The 10,659-nt window shown below is 46.9% G+C and overlaps 1 non-coding gene across 1 annotated transcript; it reads left to right on the forward strand.

The window, feature by feature from the left end:
* Positions 1-4,049: 4,049 nt before the first annotated feature.
* Positions 4,050-4,187, forward strand: LOC119941670. The gene has a single exon (XR_005455258.1). It is a non-coding gene; the product is annotated as a small nucleolar RNA SNORA7 (small nucleolar RNA).
* The last annotated feature ends 6,472 nt before the right edge of the window (positions 4,188-10,659 follow it).

Raw genomic sequence — 10,659 nt, forward strand, 5'->3', positions numbered from 1 at the left:
GGCTGGAGTCATCTCCTTCTACAACTTGTGGGAGAAATGCTTCATCCACACCTTTTCTCCTGTCCACTTCTCATCTCCGCTCCGACCTGCCCTCTCCTCTTGTCGTACCTATGGGGGTCAAAACGCGGGGTCACTGACCATCGACCGGGTGTGTGAGCGCCACCTCCTCAGCCAAGATTGAGACTGATCTCCTGAACCAACCTTGTCGCTGAATAAGTAGGGCTGACATACTCGCCTACCCGGGAAAGGTTAATCCCCTATTCCCACGCTCCATCTCCATGGCCTCGAGCCATCCTTAGCCCCTTCGAGAGGGATTCGCCTCGGGAGCCTCAAACCTCCACACCAGAGGCGCCAATCTCATGGTTAATTCTTTCGGTTGCCCCAGACATAACTCCCCTTCTCCCCTCTGCTCTAACCCCAGACAATGGAGCACCAGAGGTCACACAACTCAGATCAATGCCAATACCAGGATTTTCTTGGGGGCGTTAATTGCAGTAGAATTGAAAATGCAATGGTTACTAGATCTTTGTTTCTTTCACCCCAGTTAAGTAAGAGGGATCATGGTCTCTGCCATACAATTTCCCTTCTTCGCTGCTTGTTGTCATGCATTTCCCGTTCATCTCCCTTCCCCTGCGTGACTCCAGAAAATGTTTTCCAAGACGTTCCTAGGCAGGGAACCCAGCTCGGGGAAGCTTTCTGGGGGTGCTGCCACCCAAAATCCTAAAATGATATCTCTTGAGTGTTTACAGTGTGCAGGTCATGGAACGGAAAGTTGGGAAACTAGAATGCTGAGGGTTCACAAGAGCAAGCCCGGCATCCACCTAGAAGTCAAAGCAACAGTAGAGGGATATAGGAAGTGCTCTGGGGGTGGGGACAAGATGAGAAGTGTAACAAAATACTTCGGGGGTATGAATGCCAGGGCATTGACGACATCCGTATCCAGTCAATCATCGGGTGAAAACTGGGAGTACACAGTATTCTGCATTGCTTTGGATCTGCAAGCATCTTTGGTGTGACCTTCTCTCTGCATCGGCAATGAAAAAAACGACTGTAGAATAGACAGGAGAAAATCTCCTTCCAAGTGAGGGGCAACACCCCAGACCCCAAACTGTTGTGCGGGCCCCATGTCTGCAGTAATACTAATAATAATGATAATGACATTTATTAAGCGCTTACTATGTGCAAAGCACTGTTCTAAGTGCTGGGGAGGTTACAAGGTGATCAGGTTGTCCCACGGGGGCTCACAGTCTTAATCTCCATTTTACAAATGAGGTAACTGAGGCCCAGAGAAGTGAAGTTACTTGCCCAGAGAAGTGAAGTTACTTGCCCAAAGTCACACAGCTGACAAGTGGCGGAGCCGGGATTTGAACCCATGACCTCTGACTCCCAAGCCCGTGCTCTTTCCACTGAGCCACGCTGCTTCTCTACCTTTATATCTATTTCTATAGAATATATATATATTTTTTCTCTACAATCCTCTACCTTTATACCAACCTAAAAATACTCAGGATGTTGCTTTTAATCCTCCTTCACACTTTGAAGACCTCTGAGTGTTACAGACCTTATCCCCTCAGGATCACCATATTGGCATGAGTCCTCCAGATTCCGGACTAAGTGCGAATGGATTGGGCAGTGCTTGGCAGCTCAAAAATACCGCCATCATCACTAATGATTATTGAACTACTATTAATGAAAATTAATTGTTGTCATTATTTTTTAGCCTCATCGTTTTTATTGCTGTAGCCAATAATGTCCTGGTACCGGTGATGGCTATTGCTCTATTGAAAGGTTTCAATGAAGAGGTCAGGAGAGCTTCCACCCAGCTGAGGGAGTCAGAGGTGTAGGTGAAAGAGCAGTTGCTCTTTCCAAATCTGTACCCATCATTCTGGTCACATCACCAGAGGAATGAAGTTAGCCTTCATGCCCACACTTGTAACTCTATCTTTAGCGATATTTGGTGATGATAGCATCAGGTCCATTCCGGAATCATGGGACTTGATCCCGGGACGTCTAAGGTAAACCTCCTAAGAGCAGAGAAAGTGCCCGGTCCTTTTTCTGCCCTTCTACAATACAGTGGGGTCACCATGGTGAGACAGAAGGGCAGAAAATCTCTGTTAAGCCCTGTAGGATTCAGGTGCTATCGTACCCCCTGCCCGGGAGGATGTACTGTGTCTCTCATACTAGAGATGTAGGCCCCCTCCATCAGTGAATGTTCATGGATCCTTTAGTCTAGGACAAAAAGCTTCCCTGCATTTATACCCGCGGTGCTCACATCCAAGTCCATCAACCCTAGTTGGATTTATATGGTAAAAAATAATGAACACGATAGTAATTATAAAATAATGAAAATAACATTTAGTGAGTGCTTACTAGGTGCTCAGATTCATGTAGGACAGAGGCTCTGTCTTTCCTGATTGACTTGGATCCACCGCAGTGCTCTCCCCACTTCAATCCATACTTCACGCTGCTGTCCGAATCCTCTCTGTGCAGAAACGCTCTAGGTATGTTACGCCCCTCCTCAAAAATCTCCAGTGGCTACCAGTCAACCTACGCATCAGGCAAAAACTCCTCACTCTCGGCTTCAAGGCTCTCTATCAACTCGGCCCCGCCTACCTCACCTCCCTTCTTTCCTCTACAGCCCAGCCCGCACCCTCCACTCCTCTGACGCTAACCTCCTCACTGTGCCTCGTTCTCGCCTGTCCTGCCGTCGGCCCCCGGCCCACGTCCTCCCCGGACCTGCAATGCCCTCCCTCCGCACATCCTCCAAGCTAGCTCTCTTCCTTCCTTCAAAGCCCTACTGAGAGCTCACCTCCTCCAGGAGGCCTTCCCAGATTGAGCCCCCTCCTTCCTCTCCCCCTCCTCCCCATCCCCATCCCCCGTCTTACCTCCTTCCCCTTCCCCCAGCACCTGTATCTATGTTTGCACATATTTATTACTCCATTTATTTATTTTACTTGTACATATTTATTCTATTTATTTTATTTTGTTAATATGTTTTATTTTGTTGTCTGTCTCCCCCTTCTAGACTGTGAGCCCACTGTTGGGTAGGGACCGTCTCTATATGTTGCCAACTTATACTTCCCAAGCGCTTAATACAGTGCTCTGCACAAAGTAAGCGCTCAATAAATACGATTAAATGAATGAATGAATGAATGAGATTTAATCCGCGTTTTACAGATGAGGTATCTGAGGCATCTAAAAGTTAAGTGATTTGCCTGAGGTCACAATCGGGACTAGTGACAGAGCCAGGATTGAAACCTAGGACTTCTTATTTACTTTCATCTGCCCATGACGCTTCCCTATATGATCAAAAGTAATACGGGACTGCATTTCCAAAGGGGGAACTTTTTCATCCCATTCAGGAAAATTGCAGTTTGAGCCTGTAACTCCGACATGTGAAATAGCTGTTCCAATTTATTGCTAGGGACATTTTCATCCCTGGCCGGTCCTAGTCTCTCTGACAAGTCAGCGATAACACCCCAGAGGGAGGGGAAGGGAAATGCCCACGGTCTGGGAAAAGATAACCCTTGAAGGAGTAATGGCCAACAGAACTCTCTAAAGAGGAATGCCCCAAATCACTCCGGAGTTATCATCGCTGCTCATCCTTGATATGAAATCCAGGAAGAAGTAACACGGCTGAATGGCGATAGCCTGGGCCTGGGAATCAGAGGACCCGGGTTCTAGTCCCGCCTCTGCCAGTTACTTGCTGTGTGACCTTGAACAACTCACCTCTCTTCCTCAGTGTCCTAGTTTCCTCAACTGTAAAAGGGGGAATACCTCGTTTCCCCTCTTCTCAGACCGTGAGCCGCATGCGGAACAGACACTGTGTTCGACCTATTCATTTAAGTCCACTGAGCCAAGGATATCGCCGAGGTTATGGGATTGTGAGGCTGGAATGATAACTGTATTGTTTACAGTGGCGGGAAAAACAGCAAGAGGGTTATGTTTGAGTGAGTAGAATAAGAGTTCTGTCTTGAATATGGTAATTGTCAGCACGTGTCAAAAACGATGGAGAAGTGTTATTATCGAAGGGAGTAGAAGGTAGTGTTCCTCTCTCAGGATCGCACTTGGAGAGTTTCCAGTACTCTACCAGTTTCGGCCATGGGAGGGAGAGTCAAGCAGAGGCATACCCATTCCATTCCTATCTTGGGCAATGGCTAGCAAGTGGAAGGCAAGCTACTACAAGGAAAAGCTCACCTGTGTAGGACAGTAGCGGCATGGGAGAGAGTCGAGGGAGAAGACTCATTTACCACTTGGAAGAAGACAATAGTAAAGCACTTCCGTATTTTTTCCTAGGAAAACTATGGAAACACTACCTGAATGATTGCAGATGTAGAGTGGGGCGTTCTGGGAGAGATATGTCCATGGAGTCGCTGTGGGTCAGAGATGACTCGACAAAATAAACCAAGACCGGAGCGTAGTGTTAAATAATAATAATAATAATAATAATAATAATAGCATTTGTTAAGCGCGTACTATGTGCAAAGCACTGTTCTAAGCGCTGGGGAGGATATAAGGTGATCAGATTGTCCCACGTGGGGCTCAGTCTTCCTCCGCATTTAACAGATGAGGTAACTGAGGCACAGAGAAGTTAAGTGATTTGCCCAAAGTCGCACAGCTAACAATCGGCAGAACAGGGATTTGAACCCGGAGGAGGGTTGCCAACTAGTCACTTGTTAGGCAAACCTAGTGAGATACATCTGGGAGAAAGAGAAAGAGCGATAGAGAGAGACTGAGTGATCGGTGAGAGAGAGTGATAAATAGCCCACAGGGAAAGAGAGCAAGGAGATAGAGATGGAGAGAGGAAAGAGTGAAAGAGAGAGAGAGACAGCGAAATAAACCTCACGGAAATAAACTTCAGTTGTTTTCGAATTTCTATTAATGCTTCTCGTGTAGGTCATTTAAGTAGTGATCCATGTTTGTATAAGCGAAGAGATCGATGGGGGACAAAAGTAGCACTAGACCCTGAGGAAATGCATCATCTGTGCCTGCTATGACGGGACTGAACCTACATAGCTGTACTTAGTGATCATGTTCGGCCCGATTCTCTGCACCTTCGCGGGGTCAAAGCTTTTAGGGTCCTTCCCGAGAAGATATTCATCACACCAGAGCCGAATATCCACACACAAGTCATGAGTGGGACCCTTTGGCACAATTCAACACCCCTGTCTAGGCACGCAGATCACCTCAAGCGAGAAGCAGCATGGCTCAGTGGAAAGACCACGGGCTTGGGAGTCAGAGGTCATGGGAACACGGGTCTCCAGAAATTCTGGTAAACATGCAAATCGGAAAGAAACCCACCGGGGATATTAGAAAGAGTTCGCCTAAGCATAGGTTTCTACACACAGTTAGCGCCCAGGGTTTATTAGGGATTTTATATCATGGCTGTAGCTTGCCTCTGTGGAGAGTTCTGTTGGATGTCTCTTATTACAGATTACTTTCCAAGCACCATATAATTTCCCTGATTCTCTCTCTGGGGTCCTATCACAGAGGTGACTGAGTGACTTGAACCTGGTCATTGACTAAATCAGTCGATCTTGGCAGCTCTTTCACAAGTCAGATTTGATGCAGTAGGGTGTTCCTTTGCTGCATGGGACTAAAGAGCATGTTTTTCATCTCTGAAAATACAGCCCTGTATTACTGGCAGAAACCAGGACGAATGAAGTGAGTCATGTCATGAGGGGCATCCTCGCAGCTATAAACCTGAGCCTACCTCCATTCCATCCATCTCTCATTCCTGCCACGTCTGCAGACACCGATAGGGAACATTTTTACCTCATTTAAAGACTTTCCAGATCAAAGCTCGAGGACGTCCAAGAAATGATCAGCATTGCACTGACGAATCCAGCCCCTTGGTGGACTATCTATTCCTCTCCAGAGAGCCGAGCCCCTTCGCACACACAGGTGATCCGAACTCAGGAGCAGCAGATTCAGATCGAATACCACATTGACCAGGGCCACAGAGACGGGGGAAGAGGAGATCGAATCAAGTATCCACCCACCAGCAACTGCACCCGGAAAAAACGTACCGGCACGAAGGGCCGCAGGAACAGGAGGACCAGCCAGAGTACCAGGAAGCCATTGCGGCCATGAGGTGAGGAGCGGGGGCAAAGAGGGTCAAATAGAACCACACGAAAGGGCCTGAGCTCTGTAGATGGTCCAGGTGAGAGGGATCACGGACAGAGATACCTTAGCCAGAGCGGGAAATGGTGCTGGAGAGAGGGACCAGATTTTGGGAATCTCACTCGAGCCCTTACTGTCTGAGCCTGAGCAGGCAGTTATGTCCATCTTGTGGCTCTGCTGTGCTATGTCTCACTCTGAGATCAGAAAGGTCCTGTAGTATAACATAAAGTTATACTTTAACATACTGCATCAGCCTTCTCTCTGATCTCCCATCCTCGTGTCTCTCCCCTCTTCAATCCATACTTCATGCTGCTGCCCGGATTGTCTTTGTGCAGAAACGCTCTGGGCATGTTACTCCCCTCCTCAAAAATCTCCAATGGCTACCAATCAATTTGCGCATCAGGCAGAAACTCCTCACCCTGGGCTTCAAGGCTCTCCATCACCTCGCCCCCTCCTACGTCACCTCCCTTCTTTCCTTCTACAGCCCACTCCGCTCCTCTGCCGCTAATCTCCTCACTGTACCTCGTTCTCACCTGTCCCTCCATCGACCCCCGGCCCACGTCATCCCCCGGGCCTGGAATGCCCTCCCTCTGCCCATCCGCCAAGCTAGCTCTCTTCCTCCCTTCAAGGCCCTGCTGAGAGTTCACCTCCTCCAGGAGGCCTTCTCAGACTGAGCCCCTTCCTTCGTCTCCCCCTCGTCCCCCTCTCCATCCCCTTCATCTTACCTCCTTCCCTTCCCCACAGCACCTGTATATAGGTATATATGTTTGTACATATTTATTACTCTATTTATTTATTTATTTATTTATTTTACTTGTACATATCTATTCTATTTATTTTATTTTGTTAGTATGGTTTTGTTCTCTGTCTCCCCCTTTTAGACTGTGAGCCCACTGTTGGGTAGGGACTGTCTCTTTATGTTGCCAACTTGTACTTCCCAAGCGCTTAGTACAGTACTTTGCACAGAGTAAGCGCTCAATAAATACGATTGATTGATTGATTGATAAAAGACCACAAGCTAAAACAGTTAGTCGAGGAGATGACAATGGCAATGAAGAGAGAGAAAATGGAGAAAAAGAAAGAGAAAGAAAGGGCGGAAGAATGAAAGAAAGAAAAACGACGGAAGAAGAAAAGAAAGAGAAAGGCAGAAATAATAAAAAGATTTAGAGCTCCATGTATAATTTCAGCTCGAGTCTCCTGACCTATCATAATCTTTCCATATACTCACTGACGTCTTCTCCACACCCCTAACACTTCATTAAGAGTCTGATTCAGTCGTGAAGGTAAGGACATATGATCAGTGCTTCTATTGGCATGATGGCCATTAGGCTGGAGAGGAAATCGAGGATTTTCTCAGTACTCTGAAACCTTGTCTTCGGTTTCAGAGAGAAAATCAACAAGCAGGTTGAATGAGTCCACTGAGCCAAGGACATCGCCGAGGTTACCGGGATTGTGAGTCTGGAATGATGACTGTATTGTTTACGGTGGTAGGAAAAAAAGCACGAGGGTTACGTGAGTAGAGTAAAAGATCTGTCTTGAATATGGTAATTGTCAGTAAGTGTCAAAAACGATGGAGAAGTGTTATTTTCGAAGGGAGTAGAAGGTAGTATTCCTCTCTCAGGATCGCACTTGGAGAGTTTCCAGTACTCTACCAGTTTCGGCCATGGAAGGGAGAGTCAAGCGGAGGCATACCCATTCCATTCCTATCTTGGGCAATGGCTAGCCAGTGGAAGGCAATCTACTACAAGCAAAAGCTCACCTATGTAGGACCGTAGCGGCATGGGAGAGAGTCGAGGGAGAAGACTCATTTACCGCTTGGAAGAAGACAATAGTAAAGCACTTCCGTATTTTTTCCTAGGAAACCTATGGAAACACTACCTGAATTCATTCATTCATTCAATCGTATTTATTGAGCACTTACTGTGTGCAGAGCACTGTACTAAGCTCTTGGGAAGTACAAGTTGGCAACATAATGATTGCAGATGTAAAGTGGGGTGTTCTGGGAGAGATGTGTCCGTGTAGTTGCTGTGGGTCAGAGATGACTCTACAAAATAAACCAAGACCAGAGGGTAGTGTTAAATAATAATAATGACATTTATTAAGCATGTACTAAGTGCAAAGCACTGGTCTAAGCTCTGAGGAGAATATAAGGTGATCAGATTGTCCCACGTGGGGCTCAGTCTTCCTCCGCATTTTACAGATGAGGTAACCGAGGCACAGAGAAGTTAAGTAAGTTACCCAAAGTCACACAGCTGACAATTGGCAGAACAGGGATTTGAACCAATGACTTCTGACTCCCAAGCCCGTGTTCTTTCCACTGAGCCACGCTGCTTCTCGTTTTAGGTAATCCGCGTGCCTAGACAGGGGTGTTGAATTGTGCCAAAGGGACCCACTCATGACTTGTGTGTGGACATTCGGCTCTGGTTTGATGAGTACCTTCTCGGGAAGGACCCTCAAAACTTTGGCCCCGCGAAGGTGCAGAGAATCAGGCCGAACATGATCACTAAGTACAGCTCTGTCGGTTCAGTCCCATCATAGCGGGCACAAATGATGCATTTCCTCAGGGTCTAGTGCTACTCTTGTTCCCTGTCGATCTCTTTACTTATACAAACATGGATCACTACTCAAATAGCCTACACGAGAAGCATTAATGGAAATCCAAACACAACTGAAGTTTATTTCCGTATGTCGAGGGAGGAATCCCTGGAAGAGGGTGTCTAAGTGTAGAGGTGAAGAAAGAAGGTGTTGTCAAGACAATTAGTTAAGAGAGAGAGTTAGTTCGGTCGACGAGGCGGAGTCTTAAAGTTGAAGGCCAGTTTCCGGGGTAGTAGAGGGAATCCTTTCCTAATACTGGTAAATCTAAAGAGAAAAGAGAGATGAATTAGGATGGGAAACTCCAGCGTCATTGTCCAATAAGTTCCCAATACAGATGCTTCTGAACTCAGATAGAGAGATACACAGCATAGTCACAGTTACTGAATAGTGGTCATACAATATGCTCTCAGGAAAGACCACACATGGGGAATCCAACTGCCTGGCCAGGACAAGACCGCATGGACCCTGGGCAAATCTTAAAATCTGTTTCCTGTCTTCAGCACCACTTCCTTCTCTGACAAACGCAGCCTGGTCCCTAGCCCATCTCACAGGGATCATCTTCAGTGCTGGGGTCTCTGGTCCCCGTCGTGTGAATCTAATTGATCCTCTCTGCCCCCATTCCCTGTCTCACAGCTGCAGGGATTTCCTAGTTATCTGTCTGGTCGTGCCGCTCCTATAGACCTTTCTACCGGAACGTTTTTTCCAGCTGCAGGTGCTGGTAGATGGATGCTCAAATCGGCTCTGTCCTCCATCTCCGCTTCTGTCTTCTCTGTAGCCCTAGTCAGTGTGGTGCTCGATCAGAAGCCGGGACTTCAGGGTTTGGCACTCTGGAAAGCGATAGATAGTCCACGGTGGGGCTGGACTCGTCAGTGTAATGCTGATCATTTCCTGGATATCCTCGGGCTGCGATCTGGAAAGTCTTCCAATGAGGTAGAAATTTCCCCTCTCGCTGTCTGCTCAAATGGCAGGAAAGAGAAATGGCTGGAATGGAGGTAGGCTCAGTTTTATAGCTACTCCTTTGGAGGCCTTTTCGCGCGACTCGAGAATCTCCCGTAGGGTGTGAACTCACCTCCCTGCCTGTTCCTCCATTTGTCATTTTTTCCATCGGTAGTACAGGGCTGAATTCTCGGAGGTGAAAAAATCTTTTTTCATCCCAGTTGGGATGACTTTACCCGATGGAATTGTAGGCTATATTGTTGTGTTTTCCTACCTCTTGTCCTACCTCAAATGCTTAGTACAGCGCTCTGCATGCAGGATGTGCTCAATAAACACGATGGATTGATGGATTGATTCAGTAGAGCACCACACCAAGGATATAGGCTTGTAAGACAGGAAGAAAAGTAGTACTGTTTAAAGTGATGGGAAAAAGAAGCAACGTGTTCTAGTGGATAGTGCCATAGGCCTGGAAATCAGGAGGACTTGGGCTCTAATCAATTAATCAATTAAGACGACTGAATGAAGACATGAAAGAATGAATCAATGAATGAATTCTTGGTCTCAGGTACCTCATCTGTAAAAGAGAGGGTTAATACTATAAATCCCATGTGGGACAGGATTGTGTCCAATCAAATTAGCTTGAATCTACCCCAGCACTTAGTACGGTGCCTGGCACAAATCCAGCCCTTAGGAACAAATGGCAGGAGAAGAAAATACAAACAAACAAAAACAAAACTAGAGATCGGGGCAAGGTTTGAATGGGAAGAGAATGAGTTCAGGTTTGAACATGTATTGTTGGAGGTATTGACATGTCCATTTAGCGTATCGGTGGGAAGTAGTACACATGGTCCCTGCCCCAAGAAACTGGACAATATAGATGGGAGGACGAGCCAAAAAATATAGTCCCGGGAGGAGGACGTCATAGAGGATGACGTAGTACGAAAGTACTGAAGTACCATTTGAGCAGTAATATAGGACTCCAGAGTAACGACTAGAGGGTAGCTG

The sequence above is a fragment of the Tachyglossus aculeatus genome, chromosome 20 (genome assembly GCF_015852505.1).
Source record: "Tachyglossus aculeatus isolate mTacAcu1 chromosome 20, mTacAcu1.pri, whole genome shotgun sequence".
Taxonomy (NCBI): domain Eukaryota; kingdom Metazoa; phylum Chordata; class Mammalia; order Monotremata; family Tachyglossidae; genus Tachyglossus; species Tachyglossus aculeatus.